The sequence below is a fragment of the Oryctolagus cuniculus genome, unplaced genomic scaffold, assembly GCF_964237555.1.
Source record: "Oryctolagus cuniculus unplaced genomic scaffold, mOryCun1.1 SCAFFOLD_54, whole genome shotgun sequence".
Taxonomy (NCBI): Eukaryota; Metazoa; Chordata; class Mammalia; order Lagomorpha; family Leporidae; genus Oryctolagus; species Oryctolagus cuniculus.
Genome location: NW_027208332.1, coordinates 746,612 through 769,039, shown reverse-complemented (window position 1 = coordinate 769,039; position 22,428 = coordinate 746,612). Strand labels below are relative to the sequence as shown.

Genomic DNA, 22,428 nt, shown 5'->3' with positions numbered 1-22,428 from the left:
TTCATTTTCGTTTCTCTTTATATACAGAAGATCAGTTTAGCATACATTAAGTAAAGATTTCAACAGTTTGCTCCCACACAGAAACATAAAGGGAAAAATACTGTTTGAGTACTAGTTATAGCATTAAATCTCAATGTACAGCACACTAAGGACAAAGATCCTACATGAGGAGTAAGTGCACAGTGACTCCTATTGTTGACTTAACAAATTGACACTCTTGTTTATGGCATCAGTAATCACCCTAGGCTCTTCTCGTGAGCTACCAAGGCTATGGAAGCCTCCTGAGTTCACTGACTCTGATCATATTTAGACAAGGCGATGGTCAAAGTGGAAGTTCTCTCCTCCCTTCAGAGAATGGCACCTCCTTCTTTGATGACCCATTCTTTCCACTGGGATCTCACTCGAGGAGATCTTTCATTTAGGTTTTTTTTTTTTTCCGCCCAGAGTGTCTTGGCTTTCCATGCCTGAAATACTCTCATGGGCTTTTCAGCCGGATCCGCATGCCTTAAGGGCTGATTCTGAGGCCAGAGTGCTATTTAGGACATCTGCCATTCTATGGGTCTGCTGTTTATCTCACTTCCCATGTTGGATCATTCTCTCCCTTTTTGATTCTATCAGCTAGTATTTGCAGACACTCTTCTTGTTTATATGATCCCTTTGGTTCTTAGTCCTATCATTATGATCAATTGTGAACAGAAATTGATCACTGGGACTAGTGAGATGGCATTGTTACATGCCACCTCGATGGGATTGAATTGGAATCCCCTGGTATGTTTCTAACTCCACCGTTTGAGGCAAGTCAGCTTGAGCATGTCCCGAATTGCACATCTCTTCCCTCTCTTATTCCCACTCTTATATTTAACAGTGAACACTTTTCAGTTAAGTTTCAGCACTTAAGAAGAATTGTGTATTGATTACAGTATTCAACCAAAAGTATTAAGTAGAACAAACAAAAAAAAATACTAAGAGGGATAACATATTAAGTTGCTCATCAACAGTCAGGGTGAGGGCTGATCAAGTCACCGTTTCTCATAATGTTCATTTCACTTTAACAGGTTTCCTTTTTGGTACTCAGTTAGTTGTCACCTATCAAGGAGAACAAGTGGTATTTGTCCCTTTGGGATTGGCTTATTTCACTCAGCATAATGTTTTCCAAATTCCTAACAGGGATCACTTTTCAGTTAAAATTTAAACACCTAAGAACAATAGTGTGTTAATTACAGAGTTCAACCAATGGTACTAGAACAAAAACAAAATACTAAAATGGATAAAGTATTATATTGTACATCAACCATCAGGACAAGAGCTGATCAAGTCACTGTTTCTCACAGTGTCCTTTTCACTTCAACAAGTTTCCCCTTTGGTGCTCAGTTAGTTGTCGCCAATCAGGGAGAACATATGATATTTGTCCCTTTGGGACTGGCTTAATTCACTCAGCATGATGTTTTCCAAATTCCTCCATCTTGTTGCAAATGACTGGGTTTCATTGTTTTTGACTGCTGTATAGTATTCAATAGAGTACATGTCCCATAATTTCTTTATCCAGTCTACTGTTGATGGGCATTTGGGTTGGTTCCAGGTCTTAGCTATTGTGAACTGAAGTGCAATAAACATTAATGTGCAGACAGCTTTTTTGTTTGCAATTTAATTTCCTTTGGGTAAATTCCAAGGAGTGGGATGGCTGGATTGAATGGTAGGGTTATATTCAGGTTTCTGAGGAATCTCCAGACTGACTTCCATAGTGGCTTAACCAGTTTGCATTCCCACCAACAGTGGGTTAGTGTCCCTTTTTCCCCACATCCTCGCCAGCATCTATTGTTGGTAGATTTCTGAATGTGAGACATTCTAACCGGGGTGAGGTGGAACCTCATTGTGGTTTTGATTTGCATTTCCCTAATTGCTAGTGATCTTGAACATTTTTTCATGTGCCTGTTGGCCATTTGGATTCCCTCTTTTGAAAAATGTCCATTGAGGTCCTTGGCCCATCTCTTAAGTGGGTTGTTTGTTTTGATGTTGTGGAGTTTCTTAATCTCTTTGTAGATTCTGGTGATCAACCCTTTATCTGTTGCATAGTTTGCAAATATATTTTCCCATTCTGTCGGTTGTCTCTTCACTTTCCTGACTGTTTCTTTTGCAGTACAGAAACTTCTCAATTTGATGCAATCCCAAATGTTAATTTTGGCTTTGACTGCCTGTGCTTCTGGGGTGTTTTCCAAGAAGTCATTGCCGGTACCTATATCTTGCAGGGTTTTTCCAATGCTCTCTAATAATTTGATGGTGTCAGGTCGTAGATTTAAGTCTTTAATCCATGTTGAGTGGATTTTTGTGTAAGGTGTAAGGTAGGGGTCTTGCTTCATGCTTCTGCACGTGGAAATCCAGTTTTCCCAACACCATTTATTGAAAGACTGTCCTTACACCAGGGATTGGTTTTGGATCCTTGATCAAATATGAGTTGGCTGTAGATGTTTGGGTTGATTTCTGGTGTTTCAATTCTGTTCCATTGGTCTATCTATCTGTTTCTGTACCAGTACTATGCTGTTTTGATTATAACTGCCCTGTAGTATGTCCTGAAATCTGGTATTGTGATGCCTCCAGCTTTGTTTTTGTTGTACAAGATTGTTTTAGCTATTCGAGGTCTCCTGTGTCTCCATATAAATTTCAGCACCATTTTTTCCAGATCTGAGAAGAATGTCTTAGGTATCTTGATTGGTATTGCATTGAATCTATAAATTGCTTTTGGGAGAATGGACATTTTGATGATATTGATTCTTCCAATCCATGAGCATGGAAGATTTTTCCATTTCTTGGTATCCTCTTCTATTTCTTTCTTTAAGGTTTTGTAATTTTCATCGTAGAGATCTTTAACATCCTTGGTTAAGTTTATTCCAAAGTATTTGATTGTTTTTGTAGCTATTGTGAATGGGATTGATCTTAGCAGTTCTTCCTCAGCCATGGCATTGCCTGTGTATACAAAGGCTGTTGATTTTTGTGCATTGATTTTATACCCTGCTACTTTGCCAAACTCTTCTATGATTTCCAATAGTCTCTTAGTAGAGTTCTTTGGGCCCCCTAAATAAAGAATCATATCATCTGCAAAGAGGGATAGTTTGAGTTCTTCCTTCCCAATTTGTATCCCTTTAATTTCTTTTTCTTGTCTGATGGTTCTGGCTAGAACTTCCAGAACTATATTGAATAGCAGTGGTGAGAGTGGGCATCCCTGTCTGGTACCAGATCTCAGTGAAAAGCTTCCAACTTTTCCCCATTCAATAGGATGTTGGCTGTGGGTTTTTCATAGATTGCTTTGATTGTATTGAGGAATGTTCCGTCCAAACCCAGTTTGGTTAGAGTTTTCATCATGAACGGGTGTTGTGTTTTATCTAATGCTTTCTCAGCATCTATTGAGATAATCATATGGTTTTTCTTCTGCAGTCTGTTAATGTGGTGAATCACATTGATTGATTTGCAAATGTTGAACCATCCCTGCATACCCGGGATAAATCCCACTTCGTCTGGGTGGATGATCTTTCTGATGTGTTGTTGCATTCTATTGGCGAGAATTTTATTGAGGATTTTTGCATCTATGTTCATCAGGGATATTGGTCTGTAATTCTCTTTCAATGCTGCATCTTTTTCTGGCTTAGGAATTATGGTGATGCTGGTTTCATAGAAAGAATTTGGGAGGATTCCCTCTTTTTCGATTGTTCTGAATAGTTTGAGAAGAATTGGAGTCAGTTCTTCTTTAAATGTCTGGTAGAATTCAGCAGTGAATCCATCTGGTCCTGGGCTTTTCTTTGTTGGGAGGGCCTTTATTACTGTTTCAATTTCTGTCTCAGTTATGGGTCCGTTTAGGTTTTTGATGTCTTCCTGGTTCAATTTAGGTAGGTTGTATGTGTCCAGGAATCTATCCATTTCTGATAGGTTTCCCTGTTTGCTGGCATACAAGTCCTTGTAGTAATTTCTGATGATTCTTTTTATTTCTGTGGTGTCTGTTGTTACCTTTACTTTTTCATCTCTGATTTTATTGATTTGGGTCTTTTCTCTTCTTTTCTTAGTTAGTTGGGCCAATGGGGTGTCAATTTTGTTTATTTTTTCAAAAAACCAGCTCCTCGTTTGGCTGATTTTTTGTAGTGTTTTTTTTGGATTCAATCCTGTTGATTTCTTCTCTGATTTTTTGTTTGTTTGTTTTTTTTCTTTTTTTTATGATTTTTTTAACTTTTATTTAATGAATATAAATTTCCAAAGTACGATTTATGGATTACAATGGCTTCCCCCACATACCGTCCCTCCCACCCACTACCCTCCCCTTTCCCACTCCCTCTCCCCTTCCATTCACATCAAGATTCATTTTCGATTATCTTAATATACAGAAGATCAGCATAGTATACATTAAGTAAGGATTTCAACAGTTTGCTCACACAAAAACAAAAAGTGAAAAATAATAGATGATTTTTTTTAAATGATGATGAAATCAGATCAGACCTATTCTCATGTTTAATCCCAGTGAGAGTCAAGTTGGGAGTTGACAATTCTTTTTTTTTTTACAGAGGATCAGTTTAGTATACATTAGGTAAAGATTTCAACAGTTTGCAGTTTGCACCCCCATAAAAAAAACAAAGTGAAATATATTGTTTGAGTACTCGTTATAGCATTAAATCTCAATACACAGCACATTAAGGACAGAGATCCTACATGAGGAGTAAGTGCACAGTGACTCCTGTTGTTGACTTTACCAATTGACACTCCTGTCTATGGCATCAGTAGTCTCCCTATGCTCCGGTCATGAGTTTCCAAGGCTATGGAAGCCCTCTGAGTTCTCCAACTCTTATCTTGTTTAGACAAGCTCATAGTCAAAGTGGAGGTTCTCTCCTCCCTTCAGAGAAAGGTACCTCCTTCTTTGAAGACCTGTTCTTTCCACTGGGATCTCACTCCCAGAGATCTTTTGCCAGAGTGTCTTGGCTTTCCATGCCTGAAATACTCTCATGGGCTTTTCAGCCAGATCAGAGTGCCTTTAGGGCTGATTCTGAGGCCAGAGTGCTATTTAGGACATCTGCCATTCTATGAGTCTGCTCAGTATCTCACTTCCCATGTTGGATCACTCTCCCCTTTATTTATTCCCCTTTATTTATTTATTTGTTCTAGTTAATATGATTGGTTTAATTCTGTAATTAATACACAGTTATTCTTAAGTGTTGAAAATTAACTGAAATGTGATCCCTGTTAAACATAAGAGTGGGAATAAGAGAGGGAAGAGATGTATAATTTGGGACATGCTCAAGCTGACTTGCCCCAAATGGTAGAGTTAGAAACATACCAGGGGATTCCAATTCAATCCCATCAAGGTGGCATGTACCAATGCCATCTCACTATTCCAAGTGATCAATTTCAGTTCACAATTGATCATAATGAAAGGACTAAGAGTCAAAGGGAGCACATAAACAAGTCTAGTACCTGCTAACACTAACCGATGGAATAAATAAAGGGGAGAGTGATCCAACATGGGAAGTGATTTCTTCTCTGATTTTAATTATTTCTCTTCTCCTACTAGATTTGGGTCTGCTTTGCTGAAGGTTTTCTAGATCCTTGAGGTGAATAGAAAGCTCATCTATTTGGTGCCTTTCCAATTTCTTGATGTAGGCACCTATTGATATAAACTTTCCTCTTAGCACTGCTTTTACTGTACCCCATAAGTTTTGGTATGTTGTGCTGTTATCCTCATTTACTTCCAGAAAGTTTTTGATTTCTTTTTAATTTCTTCCATGACCCATTGTTCATTCAGGAGCATGTTGTTCAATCTCCATGTGTTTGCGTATGCTCTAGGGATTCTTGAGTTGCTAATTTCCAACTTCATTCCTTTATGATCTGAGAAGCTGCATGGTATGATTCTAATTCTTTTGAATTTGCTGAGACTTGCTTTATAGCCTAGTATGTGGTCAATCCTAGAGAAGGTTCCATGTACTGCTGAGAAGAATGTAAATGCTTTAGCTGTACGATTGAGAGTTCTGTATATATCTGTTAGATCCATTTGGGCTATAGTGTGATTTAAATCTACTGTATCCTTGTTGATCTTCTGTCCTGTTGATCTGTCTATTTCTGAGAGTGGGGTCTTGAAGTCCCCCAGTACTATTGTATTGGGGTCTAAGTCTCCCTTTAAGTCCCTTAACAAATCTTTTAGATAAACCGGTGCCCTGTAGTTAGGTGCATATACATTGATAATTGTTATATCTTCCTGTTGTATTGATCCATTAATCATTATATAGTGTCCCTCTTTGTCTCTCTTAACAGTTTTTGTGGTAAAGTTTATGTTGTCTGAAATTAAGATGGGTACGCCCGCTCTTTTTTCATTTCTGTTGGCATGGTATATCTTTTTCCAGCCTTTCAATTTCAGTCTGTATGGATCTTTGTTGGAAAGATGTGTTTCTTGTAATCAGCAAATAGATGGGTTTTGTTCCTTAAGCCAATCAGCCAATCGGTGTCTTTTAACTGGACAGTTCAGGCCATTAATATTCAATGTGATTAACGATAAGTGGTAACTTTGCCCTGCCATTTGCCAAAGATAAGTTCTAATATATGCTTTGAATTCCCTGTGATCTTTTGCTGTGAGGTTTCCTTCCTTTACCTTCTTTCATATTGATGACCGTGTTTCTGTGTTTCTGTGTGTAACACATCTTTAAGCATCTTTTGCAGGGCTGGACGAGTGGCGACAAATTCTTTCAATTTCTGTTTGCTATGAAAAGTCTTTATTTCACCTTCATTCACAAATGAGAGCTTTGCAGGATATAATATTCTGGGCTGGCAGTTTTTCTCTCTTAGTACCTGGGCTATATCTCGCCATTCCCTCCTAGCTTGTAGGGTTTCTGATGAGAAGTCAGCTGTGAGTCTGATTGGAGATCCTCTGAGAGTAATCTGACGTTTCTCTCTTGCACATTTTAGGATCTTTTCTTTATGTTTCACTGTGGAGAGTTTAATTACAACGTGTCGTGGTGAGGATCTCTTTTGGTCGTGTTTATTAGGGGTTCTGTGAGCTTCCTGTACTAGGATTTCTCTGTCCTTCTCCAAACCTGGGAAATTTTCTGCTAATATCTCACTAAAAAGGCCTTCTAATCCTTTCTCCCTCTCCATGCCTTCAGGAACTCCTAGAACCCGAATGTTGGTTTTTTTAATAGTATCCTTAAGATTCCCAACAATATGTTTTAGATTTCTAATTTCCTCTTCTTTTCTTTGGTCTGACTGTGTCCTTTCCTGTTCTCTGTCTTCTAAGTCCTATATTCTCTCTTCTGCTTCACCCATTCTGCTTGTAAGGCTCTCTATTGTGTTTTTCATTTGATCTATTGAATTCTTCACTTCATTATGATTTCTTGTCACTATCCCAGTTTCCTGTTGTACTAGTTGTTTCGTTTCATTTTGATTCCTCCTTAATATTTCATTTTCACGAGAGAGATTTTCTATCTTGTCCATTAAGGATTTCTGTAGTTCAAGAATTTGTTTTTGAGAACTTCTTAATGTTCTTATCAATTTTTTTGAGATCTGCTTCTTGCATGTCTTCTATCTCATCATCTTCATAATCTTGAATTGGCGTGATTGGGGTGTCTTTTTCATTTGGGGGCGTCATGGTGACTTCCTTGTTTTTATTACCTCAGTTTTTGTGTTTGTTATTTGGCATATTGGAGATGTTTGGTTTCTTCACTGTGGTGCTTTTTCTTGTTATACTATGACTCTAGATTAAGTGGACTGTCTGTTTTTGATGGAGCCTTAGGGCTTGAGATGGGTGTGGCCTGAGAGCTCTGTTTGGTGTGCCAAAGGTCACACTCCCAGGTTAGGCGTGGTAAACCTCTCTCTCTCTCTCTCTTTCTCTTTTTTTTTGATTCAAAAGGGAAGTTATTCTGCACAGCTGAACGAAGTTGGAGGCAGTTAGCAGGCAAATGATATACCCACAGGAGCCAGAGATCGGAAGCTCTTTCCCAAGGACCACACAGGGAATCTGTTCGGCCCTCAGAGTGGGCTCAAATTCTCCTTCAGTCTCCCACTGGGTTGCCAAAGTTACAGAATTGTAGCGTCTCTGGAGAGTACTCACATTAATTCCATGAGTTCTCTCCCCCACCGTCTCTTTTTTCACAGTCTCAGTTCAGTAGCACCACAAATTTGCTAGGTCCTAATCTGTTAATTCGCCCCACCCAGAGTCAGGTTTTTCTGCTAGGCTCAGGGCCGGTGCAGCCCTGAGGTCACTCTGCTTATGACGTATGTCCAAGATGGCTTCTGCTCTTTGTCTTGGTCGCCTTTGAGAGGTGAGCAGAGAGAGAGAAGCCCGTGTCCATACCAGTCACCTTTTCTCTCTCTCTCTCTCTCCCAGTTAGCCTGGATACACAAAGGGCAGGGGAAGCACTTGGTCCTTCAACACAGATGGTTTGGAAAGCACTAGTCTAGTTTACCAATGTTCTAGAATGCACCATTAGAGAATGCAGGTAGATGATACAGAGTTTACAAATTCCATCATTTTAATACCAAGTGCATCCTTAAGGGTAGGGTCCATAACTTTTCTAATTATACACATTTTATTTCTCAGGGAGCATGGAGATATGCATATTACTCATTGAAATTTATTTATTTTTATATTTTTGTTTGTATTTGCTTGTTGTATCAGTCTGTATTCTCCAGAGGAATTTACATCAGCAAGTATTATCTCCTTTACTTAGTTCATGATAGATGTTTATCACATCCACAAAATATCTATACCTTTACATCGGCAGCAGTGTTTGGCCAAACTACTCAATACAATGCCTAGCTAAGTTGATAGCTGGAGGTAGAAATTACAGTAGACCCTGTATCAATAGTGAATTCACAAATATCTCCTTAAAACAAATATAAGCTCCAAATAAGAAAATAACAGTATCCTACTTTCACATAAAATGATATAACTTTCTTTCTTAGAACAAATGCAAAAACCTTTTCCCTAGAAGAGGATGTCTGGTCCTTGGGTAACAGTCTCTCTTTTCCTTGATATCGTGTGCCTAAGAATTCTAGGATTTAGAGTTACTAAATAGTATGAGGCAAACTTGTAAGAAGATGACAAGACAATACTTGATGCACACACAAATATACACATAAACATATTCATTACAAAATAATGAAGAAAGTTGTAATAATTCCCACTGTTATTGCTTTAACTGCTCAGTTAACAATAGTATTTGTAACTACCTTCTTTCCAGACCCATTCCATATTCCTTTTGCTTCAGCAGTCAGCTAAGCTGGTTATTCTCCTGTTTCTCATGAGGAGACCCAGGTCTTCATTTCTGGTTATTGTAAAGAACATATCATTCAACTAAATTTCTGTCATTTTCTCAAATTAAATCAAATGAACATGACCTGATCAATGCATCACAAGCCTTATTAAAATACAATAGAGAATGTGAGAGGTAAACTCTATAAACAGTCCAGGCTTTTGTATAAGTTTTGTATAAGTCAGATTATCAACTTTTACATCAACCATTAATTAAGTTGTAAATGACAAGTAAAATTGTATATATTATTGAAGCACACTGTGAAGTTTTGATGTATGCAATAATTGTGAGATAGTTAAATCAAGCTAATAGTAACTTCTTTTAACTCTACTATAGGCTGAAGTAGCAGAGAAACAAACCAATCCTGAGTCCACTGAAAGATAGTCCCCTCTAGGTAGAGATGAGAGGTGAGTCTTTCCTTGCATGGTGTAGATAATTCAACTACAAAACTTAATAAATTACAAAGAACAGTGTTAGCAAGTAAGATACTATAAAGTCATAAATGCATCACAGAAACAAGCAGAAGTAATTCTTCCAAGATTGTATTATTTGGGCCAGCATTGTGATATAGTGGGTAAAGCCATCACCTGTGATACCAGAATCCAACATGGGCACTGGTTCAAAACCAAGCTGCTCCACTTCTGATCCAGCTCCTTACTAATGCTTCTGGAAATACAGTGAAAGTTGGCTAAAGTCCTTGGGCCCTGTACCCACTTGGGAGTCCATGATAAAGCTCCTGGGTTGTGAGTTTAGCCTAGCCCAGCCCTGGCCTTTGTGGCCATTTGTGGAGTGAGCCAGTGGGTAGAAGATAGATCTCTATCTCTGTTTCTCTGTAACTCTGCATTTAAAATAAGTAAAACAAATAAAAAGATTATCTTCATTAGCTTCTTCTGGTACTCACAAATAGCATTAGGGATGAGGTGAGAATCCTGAAAAGAATCCCCATCCTTGAAGTAAAGGACTATGGCAACTGTGGATACTATGAAGTATGGCCTCAACCCTGTTCCCTATTTATTATACAAAATAGAATCTGAAAACACTTGGGGAAGTAAAACAGAACCTAAAGTTTTGAACAGAAGGGAAAAATCCAATGGTTTCTTGGAAAACAGCATAGAAAAAAAATTACAATTGGGGGGAACAGGCAGGGACCAGCTTCTGAGCCTTACTCAGATACAGAGTAGGGATCACTGAGAAGGCCTCAGGCACAGTGTCAGCCTAAGACAAAATTACTCATAGCAGCAGTGAATAATTTTATCCCCTAAACCAAACCACCAGGTAAACAGAAATCAAACAATAAACATCACCACACCAACATCTTCCCAGTAGAAGAAAGTGAATGGGGGGGGGCATTTTAAGGCAGAATTCAAAAGAGAAGACTTAAATCTAGGGTTGAATTAACATCAGAGAAAAGCTTCTCTAGAAAACAGTTCACATCTTTTACCACAATGTAATGATGTAAGAATTTAAGTTATAGGTTTTGAAGGTAACCACAGAAAAATTAAATTAAAAAACTAACTTTACTTTGGAGAAGATCAATTCAGCCTTCAAAAATGAAGGTTTAACATAGGGCAAGGATACCAAGTCTAGTAACAGCATGCTTTATCTCAATCTCTCTATTGATTCACTTTTCTACATTAAATTATAGAAGATGCAAAAAAAATCTAAACGAAAACAGTCAAGACACCAACCAAGGACAGGGACAGACTAGGAAACAACATGAGACATAACATTTAAAATAATTTAATTGATCAGCTGAAAATCTGTTTTACAAAACATGAATAATATGCATAATCTACTGGGTCATTTCACAGACACATGCAAAGAATTAAGCAGAAAAGGTAGATGAAAAATGCCTTTCACAAAATAATCAGTAGATTTGACACTGCAATGCAAAGTGCCAGTGAACCTGAAGCTATTAAGTTAGCTTGAAGTTATATAACCTGAATAACAAAAAGTAGTTTGTGAGAAAAAATGAACAAAAACAGCATAGCAGAAACTAGATACAAAATTAAATGCTAAAAATACATATAATTTGAAATGCAGAAAGAGGAGAAGGGGAAGAAGAAATATTTGAGTAAGTAATGGGCACTCACAAATTGTTTTTATAGAAAACCCTAAGAATATACAAAAAGTTGACATAGCAGAAAGTGAATGCATTAAAATGGCCTCAGCCTGCAGTGCATTAAGCCACTGTCTAAAACACTGACACTGGAGCACTGATTGGAGTCCCAGATGATCTATTTTTGATCCAGCTCCCTGCTATGTGCCTGAGAAAGCAATAGAGGTTGGCCTAAGTATTTGTGCTCCTATCACCTGTGTAGGAGATCCACAAGGAGTTCCAGGCTCCTGGCTTCAGCCTGGCCTGATGGTGAGGCCAAATGGGGACTGAAACAGCAGATGGAAGATATTTCTCTCTGTGTCCTTTCTCTATGACTCTGCCTTATAAATAAATCAAATAAATTTATTTTAAAAATATATCCAGTTACAAAAAAAAAAATATATCCAGTTACAAGATTAATATTCAAAGGCAATTATATTTTATTGCTATAAATTAATTGATTTTAAAACCAAACCAGTGCAATTACCAGTAGCAAAAAAATCCTTTATATGTGCTTAAAACACTGGCAAATATATCAAAGAAAGTGCAATAAGTTGCAGATACCAATTTATGTATGAGAAAATTCAATATTGCTAAAATGCCAATCTTTGCCCAAAGTTAACTAATGTACAGATCCAAAACAACTTCAATTGAAACTACATAGGATTTAATGTGTGTATATTGACAGCATGATTCCAAAATCTATATAGAAAAATCATAAAAAGCAAAAAAAAAGGAAATCAATTTGTAAGTGAAGCTGAATTTAAGATAGACATACTTGATACTTGAAAATGTGAATTTCCTAAGAATACATCAAGAGAAATTGTGATGTTCTTCACAGATTCATAAAAATTAGCATGCATTATCTCCTTGTAGACATTTCAAAATATTTTATAGATAATATCTTAGGCCCTTCAGGATGAAGACTACCCTAGAGAGGGCAATCAAACAGAAAGTTGTATCTCAATTCTAGATGTTGTAAAATCTGAGATTAAGGTACTAGCTCATTCTGTCTTGTGACAGCTCATTTTCTACCTGCTGGAAGTATTTATGTGTCCTCCTATCGTAGAAGTAGCCAGAATTTTCCAGCGCAGCTTTCATAACATCAGAGTTAGGGCCTAATTGCTCCATAAATACAAAGTCTTTTCAATATTTTCACACTGGGTAATGAGTTTGAACCTGACATTAAAGCCACAGCCACCTGTAGACCATAGCCAAACAATAAAGTGAAATCTAAAGAATTACATTGCCTGGAAACAAAAAAGAATGTAGCATAACTCAGAGTTCCAATTCATAGGACTGATCATAAATTCTAATTCAAAGTACTTCACTATATTCTGTGTACACAATGAGACTTCAGTTTACAGAATGCAGACTTGAAAATGATAGTTTTTCTATATAAGACTACAAAACAATGTATATGATGAGTCTTATAAAGTGAATGGAAAATAAGTATTACACACAAGGTGCACATGGATTTCTAAGGGATAATTTCTTCTGCATCTTATTAAACCCAGAATCGGGGAAAGTAATAATATGAAATTTCCCAGAAGATCAGGTTCCTAAATAGGAGGTAGATAAGTTATTCTATGTGTAGGGTCACTGCAGACTAAAAGGCAGCTATGAACGTTTCTGGGAATGGCAGGATTCTGTGGAATGTTTATTCCAAGTTTTCAGTTATTTGCCAAACCATTGTATGAAGCTTTGAAAGATCCTGACACAGACACCCTGTGCTGTATATGGGAGCCACAAAAGGTGTTCCAAAGAATTAAAGAACTTTTTAACAGAAGCTACAGCATTAGGAATCCCCAAGTAAGCCATTCACCTTGTTTATAAAAGGATCCCCTTCAGATTAGTTGCCTAAATGAAGGGTTCCTGCCAGGTGTTACTGAACATGCCTAGCTCAGTGAAATTAGGATTAAACTTCTACCTCTTGAGTCTTTGCAGGTAAACTCAAAAGACATGTCTGCTTATTCCTGTGACCTTTTCTAAAAACAAAAGGTAAGTAAAGTTTCTGATTTCATCACATCAAGACTGCTGCACCTTAGGGGACATATTGTGTACCTGTTTCTTTTTTTTAGTCTCTCTGGTAGCTTTTATTAACAAGAAAAATCCTTAATATTTCTTCTATTATAATAATCTATGCTTAGACTAAAAGGTTTTATAATCTGCATAAAGGTAGCCTATTGCCATCCACTATCTGAGAATCTATATGTTCTTTCTATCTTAAGTAGCACTCCAATTGCTTATGCTGATTGATAAACTTGTGTGTTTAAGAACTCAACAACTTCTGAGAGTAATGAAGACCATGCAGGAGACACAGCCATTGGTGGTGACTGAGACTACTCCAGATTATAAAACAAATTTGTTAGCTGAGATAGGAAGAGATTCCAGACCTAGGACAGACAGGGCCCATGCTCCTGATGAGCAGGAAGTAGCTATAGGAGATATGATGACTCTATGTCCTCAACATTTCTTAAAATTAAGGTCTGGAATCTCTGAGGGGGGAATGATATGGGCAGGTAGATAGGATTAAATTAGTTGGATTCATGAGCTGAAAAATCATGTCCTCTGGCCTCATGTGACCTCATACCTTCATCTGATTTTATCTGTATGCACCCACTACATAACCATTCTCCATCTGGAAACAAATAAAAGGTATGGAACATGCTGGGCCCTCCCTTGTTGTCCCATACATCTGGGCACACAGCTTTCTACCCATTTCTCACCTTTGCTTTTGTGATCATATGCTGAAGGTACCTGTGGCTACTCCTAACTGCAAGCTCTGACTTGTGGCTTTCTCACACATGGCTCCTGGCCTTTCTACGACTGGTATGGACTCAGTTCACACTTCTAAACTCCTCTCTTCCTTAAATAAGGCCCTCACTTTCCTGTGTATTTCTCCCACACAATAAATGCTAAAGCTTACAATGTTGATATTCGAGCTGATATTCAGAATTCTTATCTGAACAGATGACAGTGACCCTCGAGATATTAATGTTAAAATAATTAATAAGGGCAACCCATATCAAATGAAGGTTAAATAAAGGCCTTTCAAAATGGCAGAAATTGAAAGAATGTGTCAGCACTCATCCAGCTTTACAAATCATACTTAAGATGCGCTACATATAAAAACAGAAAGAGAGGCAGCATCATCAAAGAATGTGAAGGCAGAAAATATGGTAAACCTATAATGAAAAACCAAAACAAACTAGGAATATTTACAGGAAAATGCCAGAAGTTGATAATTACTGATAATAATCCTGAGTGTAAATGGCCTTAGTTCTACCAATAAAACATACAGACTAAAATGTTTGGAAGAAGGTCCTGGCTACTGGATTTGATTTGACTTAGCCCCTGCCATTGCCAAGATTTGGAAAGTTAGCCAGGTAATGGGAGAGCTCTCTCCCTGTCTCTCTCTCTCTGTGTCTGTAGCTCTGCCTCTAAAATAAATAATCTTAAAAAAATCGATTGGTTGCCAATGTCCCTAAGAACTTGCAAACTCATCACATAGACAGCATTTAATTCCAAAATATAATTCACCATAACCACATACACAGAATCATATTGGAATGTGCTTTGTGTGAGGTTTGCCATTGAAGTCCATTTTTAAAAAAATGAGATTTCTCATCTGAGAGTGCATCGTAAGTTAATGACATTCTGTTCCTTAAAGTGTTATTTGTGGGAAAAAGTCATCTTTACAGGTGGAGAGGACGTAATCTTACTGTTACAGCTTAAATTGTGTTCTCCCAAAGTTTCATAATTTGAAGTCTCAACAACAGGACCTCAGAATGTGGCCTTATTTGAAATAAATACTTTGCAGAAGTAATCACGACAAAACAAGGCCATCAGGAGAGTATTATGAACCAGAATGACTGGCCTCTTTGTAAAAAGTAAAAGTCTGGATGCAGACACACATATAGGGAGAAAGCCATATGAAAGTGAAGGCAAGACCAAGGCTGCCAGGGAGATAAAGATCCAGTTCACCACCCCAGCCTTCAGAGGAACTTGCCCTGCTGATACCTCCATCTCAGACGGTCAAGGCTCTACAACTCTAAGACATTAATTTCTGTGGTTATTTTTTCTTAGATTTTTCTGTCTCTCTGCCTTTTTTTAAGCCACTCAGTGTATGGAATTTTTTTGAGATCCCTATCAAATATATCAAAACTAAACTCAAAGTTTGGACTGAGTACAGTAGCTTTTGGCTAACTGTGTATTGACTTATCTTTTCCAATTGCCCCCATGAAACTTTAGGCTGCCCTTGAGAAACAAATATTTAGAAACACACTTTGTCATACAGAAGGACTGTTACAGACACTATTTTCACACAAATAGTAAGCATCTGACAAAATTTTATTTAATGCATTATGAAAGTATCAATGAGAGTCAAAAAAAGCAATTCATCATGTATATAAGAAACTGGGTTTTATTATAGGGAAGAAATGTCTAACTATTAACTTAGATGTAAAAGTAATTTACTTTCTGAAGGTTAATAATATCTTAATGAACTTCTAACCTTCAAGGAATATAGTGCCAGCACCTCCAGCAGCTTGGCACAAACAATGAAACACATAGAGACAAAAATTACAATATACAAGAGAAGCCATCATTAAATAACAAGCTTCAGTTTTGACTGGAGCAACCTAATTAGAACACACTTTAATAAAATAATGTCTAAATGTCAAACAACCATTTTTTCTTATTTAGAATTTGGGATAGTTTTATTCCCTCTACTCATGATGCAACTATGAATTATAATTCTCTGTGTGTGTGTGTGTGTGTGTGTGTGTGAATGTGTGATGAATATCCTAGAAAATCTCTTAATCTCTTAAAATAAGTTATTTTACTCTCTAAAGAGTTACAAGAGTGGCCAGTGCTGTGGCACAGCAGGTTACTCTGCCATCTGCAGGGCAGGCATCCCATATGGACACTGATTTGAGTCCTAGCTACTCTACTTCTGATCTAGCTCCCTTCTAATACTCCTAGGAAAGCAGCAGAAGATGAACCAAGTTATTGGTCCCTGCACTCATGTGGGAGACCCAAAAGAAGCTCCTGGCTTCTGCCTGACCCAGCCCTGGCCATTACAGACATTTGAAGAGTAACTCACAGATGGAAAATCAGTCTTTCTTCCTGTTACCCTCTCTCTCTCAACTTTGAATTTCAAATAATTAAATATAAATAAATAACAACAAAAATTTATTTAGCAGCTAGTAAGAGTTTGAGATTATTTAACCTTCTTCCCTTGGACGAGAAAGATTTTGACACAGGAATTTTCAGCAGACTTATTGGAAAAGACTTGCTGGAGAGGAAAGCATATCAGCAAATGAGAAGCTGAGCTATGCTGTAGCCATGAGAGAAGCTTAATTTGAACTCACAAAAAGATCTGAGGTTGCAGTTCCCCTTCAGAAAAAGTCCAGTTTCAGATAAAGAGGAGACTTTTCAGTCTTTAGGCATAGTATCCACTCAGAAGAAGAGAGTCATGGGTGATATGGAGATGATACCTAGGAGAGAACTCAGAAGAAGACCACCAAGAGCTAACATTACTGTCAGGTGGCAAAATAAGGACAGTCTATTGATCCTGATGAAGGCATGTGGACCCCAAGACACAGAACCACTTACCAGAGTATTATCACAGCAAACTTATTAAATCATTTTATCACGGCATCTTACAGGTTGTGACAAATGATCTTAGAAACTTTAAAGTTTAAGTAATTTAGATAAGTCACAGGGCTAACTGGTAATAAGGCCAATATTAAAGCTCTTATATCAGTCTCCAATGTTTCCATTATTATTCATGCCCTCTTAAAGGGGAAGGAGAGAAGACAAGAAAGGGCATACACAAGGGATGGAGAAAAATCTACAACATGGTACTAAAATTTCCCATTGCTGTGGACCTTTGATATTACAATAACCCTGACAAGGCCAGTTCAATTGCAAATGTGAGGCCTCATGATGCATCTTCCTCTTGTATAACTTTCAGAAGAAAGGGATCCATGTAGTGTCACAGGTGGATGTTAGGTGGTAGCTGGAGGGCAGCTAGGTACTGGCAACACAATGAACCAGTGGTAGACTACTGAGTGATCCCTTAGACTTCATGTGTGTCTCTCCCTGCATGCTCACTTCTGAAGTCTTTTACTGCAGACAGGGAAGAGCAGCAGAGCATAGTAGGATTGGTTTGGGGGATTAGTGGATTAGGGGAAAACTGGACTCTGACACTTTTTGCCTGGTTCCTGTGCAATTAGAGGCACATCTTCTGGGGTGCTGTTCCAGCAAGTGACACCACAGTTGCCAAGTGGCTACTCATTATTTTGTGATGACATTTGAAACAGAGGCAAATTGGACATCCACATGACAAAAATTGAAATATAACATATATATATATAATATATAAATATAACATATTTTATATATTTTATATTACACCAGTAAAGAATTTCAACTTAAAGGGTAGGCTTACATACAAGACCTGAGAATTCAAAACTCCTTAAAAATGGGAGCAAATTCATTGACATTAATCTCAATGAGTGTTTAGATGTGACACTAAAAGCACATGTGACAAAAGCAAAAGTTAAGACCACAAAAAAGTAACAAAAAAGCATTCTGCATACTAAAGGTAAAACTGAAAAAGTTAACCCAAAGAATGGAAGAAAATAATGGAAAACCTCAGTCTGACTAAGAAAGCAATACAATGAACACAGAGAACTCAAAAACACACATTGCAATAAAAAATGCACAAAGGATTGATTAGTTTTTCCACTGAACATAAACAAGTAGCTAACAGGTAACTGAAAAGGGGCTCAACACTGTTATTCAAGACTACAATGCTAATTACAATGGTTATTAACTCACATATGTTAAAATGACTATTATGCAAAAATAAAAAGATAAATTAGACCAGATGTGGAAAAAGGGGAATATATAAATCATTGGTGGGAATAAAACTTGGTATATCCAATACAAAAACACTGTGTAGGACTTTAAACAAATTAATTATACAACATATGAAAAACCTACAACAGCATGTGTTTCCAAAGGAAATAAGTATCTCCAAGAAATACCTGTATCACTACATTCATTATCTACAAATACAAGATATGGAAATAACCACATTGTCAACAGATGAATGAAGAAAATGTGACATACACAGAAACACACACACACACACCACACACACACACACACACACACAGAGGAATCATATGCAACCTTAAAAAGGAAATTCTACCATTTTGTCAAAACATGGATCCAAAAATAGGAATAGCTCAAGTGATATTGGGAATAAGGCCTTAAAAGATAATTGCCATACAATTTCAACTGTATATGGAATCTAAGAAAATCGCAATCACAGAAAAGAATGGTGGTTGTCAGGGGATCAGAGCAAAGGAAATCAGAAAACATTTGCAGTGAAGAGATAAATTAATTCAAGATCTTAAACACAGTATTTAAAATATTCAACACAGTATTTAAAAGAATACTCTATTGCATACTCACAACTTGTTAATGTCTTATGTATTCTTTAAAAATGTAACAATGTAAGGTGATGGATATGTTACCTTTTCCTAAGCATTTCATGATTCTTGTATATGTACAAGATGATTACAAAAGTTTATAAAAAATGGGATTAAAAGATAATTTGAATTTTCCATAACTTTTGAAAATCCCCTCACATATAAAACATCAGGTTTCATATCTTGAATATACACACATTCTGTCAATTATACTCCAACAATCTTGAAAAAATTTAAACAAGCAAAAAGAAATAGGCTCCTATATGAAAATATAAATTCAAAATAACAGTAAACTAGACATATCTTCAGGATTGGAAAGGCTTTCTTGGAACAAAATTTTTCAAACACTCATAAATTTAAGTAGCCAAAATTTCTATTTTGAAAGTGTTAATACAGACAACAGCCTGTCAAGGGAGCCTGTAAGTGCTAAGATTATAGCCAAGTGTCAAATTACAGGCCCTCCTGACTCTCTAAAACCTGGATGAAAACCCAGAGTCAAACAACACTTCTCTTTTTATCTTACCTAATCTATGTTACTACGTTACTGGAAACGGAAAACAGAGACCCCTCTAGGAACAGCTAAGCAAAGAGGTCAGCATCCTGGACAAGACCCTGCTGCACACATATTTAGAAAACTGGGGGGAATCAAGTCCTCACAGGGAAGGAAGGAGGAACTGAGGGCCGCATTAGGACAGCTCCAGGCCAGCATGAACCCCATACACAGAACCCACAGTCTCCCTAGTGACAGCTCAGTCCCCACTGCACACCTGGGGAGATGCGGGGCTGCCGCTACACAGCTGCCCAGGGATGGCTCCAGGGATGCGAAGTCGCTGCGAGCAGGGAAGGCCCAGGGTGTCAGGGGTCTCCGGCGCCAGTCTCCCCCAACCCAGGGTCAGAGGGGACCAAGGAAAGTGCTGTACCTGCGGCAATATGGTGCCCACAGATCCCAGAGATGACCTCTGGGAGGCCCACGTCTTCCTGGCCCTTCAGCAGCTCCAGTGCCTCCGCTTTCCCCTCTCTGGACACCCGGGCCCACACACTCACCGAGTCGTGGCGGTCAGCTTCCTAGATGTCCAGCGTCGCGGCCCTCCAGCCCCACACCGTGAGTGAAGGTGGAAAGCGGCGGATTCCGATTGGCTTGGGCGCCTCGCAGCAGCGGCGCCATCTCCTAGGAGCTGGCGCACGCGCAGAACTGTAAAACAGACGACTATGGCATCAAGACTCCTGGATGTCATCTCCCTGATTGGACAGTTTGCATGACACATCACAAACGACGCAGCCAATCAGCGTCCTCCATAGCTGGGATGCCCCAAGCTCAGGTTGTGTGGATGGAAACAGTAGGAGTGGAGGCCTGGGTCAGGAGGGAAACTGCTCCTCCTGGCCCCTCCTCCGTGCTGCAGGAGAGCCTCTCACCTCCCTGCTGCCCTCTGCTGGTGTCGCCCTGTGTCTTCCTGTCCTCCCTGGCGGATTCTTTCTGGAGCTTGCGGTAACCTGCTTCAGGTGAGCTAGAATTTTGTCTGTTGGCTTATGGGCCTCTCTTTTGCCTCGTATTTTTGCTCGTTTTTCTGTTTGGTCGTTTGTGTTGCTTTTTTAAATATTGATTTAAAAATGCTTAAAGATATCACATTTAATCCTTTTTTTCCCCTTTTCTTCTGTTAGTATTTGTTTTCTATTCTGCCTGTTGATCTTTCATATTTTCTATTTGTTTCTTGCTGGTACTTGGTGATCTACTGGATTTTATATATTAATCTTTCCAGCAGTCTGATACATTCATACAGCAGTTGTATTTGTTTTTAGATTTTATGGACAATCTATATAAATATCTCCAATATATTGACCATATATTGCTTAGAAATTTATCTTTACTTTGTTATTGTTTTTTTTTCTCTTTTTCCTCCACTACTTTTCTTTTTTTTTTTTTTCTATAAAAACTCTTTAATTATGGTGACTTTTTTTTTTCCATTTTTTTTTTAACTTTTATTTAATGAATATACGTTTCCAAAGTACGAATAATGGATTACTATGGCTTCCCCCCCATACCGTCCCTCCCACCCACAACCCTCCCCTTTCCCACTCCCTCTCCCCTTCCATTCACATCAAGATTCATTTTCGATTATCTTAATATACAGAAGATCAGCTTAGTATACATTAAGTAAGGATTTCAACAGTTTGCTCCCACACAGAAACATAAAGTGAAAAATAATAGATGATTTTTTTTAATGATGATGAAATCAGATCAGACCTATAGTCATGTTTAATCCCAGTGAGAGTCAAGAGTCAAGTTGGGAGTTGATAGTTTCTTTTCTTTTCTTTTCTTTTTTTTTTTTTTACAGAGGATCAGTTTAGTATGCATTAAGTAAAGATTTCAACAGTTTGCACCCCCATAGAAACACAAAGTGAAATATATTATTTGAGTACTCGTTATAGCATTAAATCTCAATGCACAGCACATTAAGGACAGAGATCCTACATGAGGAGTAAGTGCACAGTGACTCCTGTTGTTGACTTTACCAATTGACACTCCTGTCTATGGCATCAGTAATCTCCCTATGCTCCAGTCATGAGTTTCCAAGGCTATGGAGGCCCCTTGAGTTCTCCGATTCTTATCTTGTTAAGACAAGGTCATAGTCAAAGTGGAGGTTCTCTCCTCCCTTCAGAGAAAGGTACCTCCTTCTTTGAAGACCTGTTCTTTCCACTGAGATCTCACTCACAGAGATCTTTTGCCAGAGTGTCTTGGCTTTCCATGCCTGAAATACTCTCATGGGCTTTTCAGCCAGATCCGCATGCCTTTAGGGCTGATTCTGAGGCCAGAGTGCTGTTTAGGACATCTGCCATTCTATGGGTTTGCTGTGTATCTCACTTCCCATGTTGGATCACTCTCCCTTTTTTATCCTATCAGCTAGTATTTGCAGACACTATTCTTGTTTATGTGATCCCTTTGATTCTTAGTCCTATCATTATGATCAATTGTGAACAGAAATTGATCAGTGCAAAATCTTGAAATAAATGTATAGTTTTTCAAAAATATACATTCCATACTCTGGTTTCTCTTCAGATCGTATAAATCTTTCGCCTTTTACAAAAATATACATTCCATTAATTTTGGAAAAATTATTCTATACATAAATTTCCAGTTTTCTAGCACCAAAATAAACTTACCTTTTAGTTTCATTCTCCACAAAAATTTTGAAATCCTCATTGTTCATAATATATATAAGATGTGGCCGGCACCGTGGCTCTCTAGGGTAATCCTCTGCTTAGCAGCGCCAGCACACAGGGTTCTAGTCCCTGTCAGGGCGCTGGATTCTGTCCTGGTTGCCCCTCTTCCAGGCCAGCTCTCTGCTGGGAGTGCAGTGGAGGATGGCCCAAGTGCTTGGGCCCTGCACCCCATGGGAGACCAGGATAAGTACCTGGCTCCTGCCATCGGATCAGCAGGGTGCACCGGCCGCAGCATTGGAGGGTTAACCAACGGCAAAGGAAGACCTTTCTCTCTGTCTCTCTTTCTCTCACTGTCCACTCTGACTGTAAAATATATATATATATGGTG

The 22,428-nt window shown here is 38.2% G+C and overlaps 1 long non-coding RNA gene across 1 annotated transcript in view; it reads right to left on the bottom strand.

Annotated features, from left to right (window-relative positions):
- Window positions 1–20,068, bottom strand: part of LOC138848220 (uncharacterized) — a 99,033-nt gene extending 78,965 nt beyond the window's left edge. Inside the window, exon 1 of the long non-coding RNA XR_011386039.1 lies at window positions 19,926–20,068. This is a non-coding gene — a long non-coding RNA (uncharacterized lncRNA). The remainder of the gene's footprint in view (window positions 1–19,925) is intronic.
- Window positions 20,069–22,428: the final 2,360 nt, after the last annotated feature.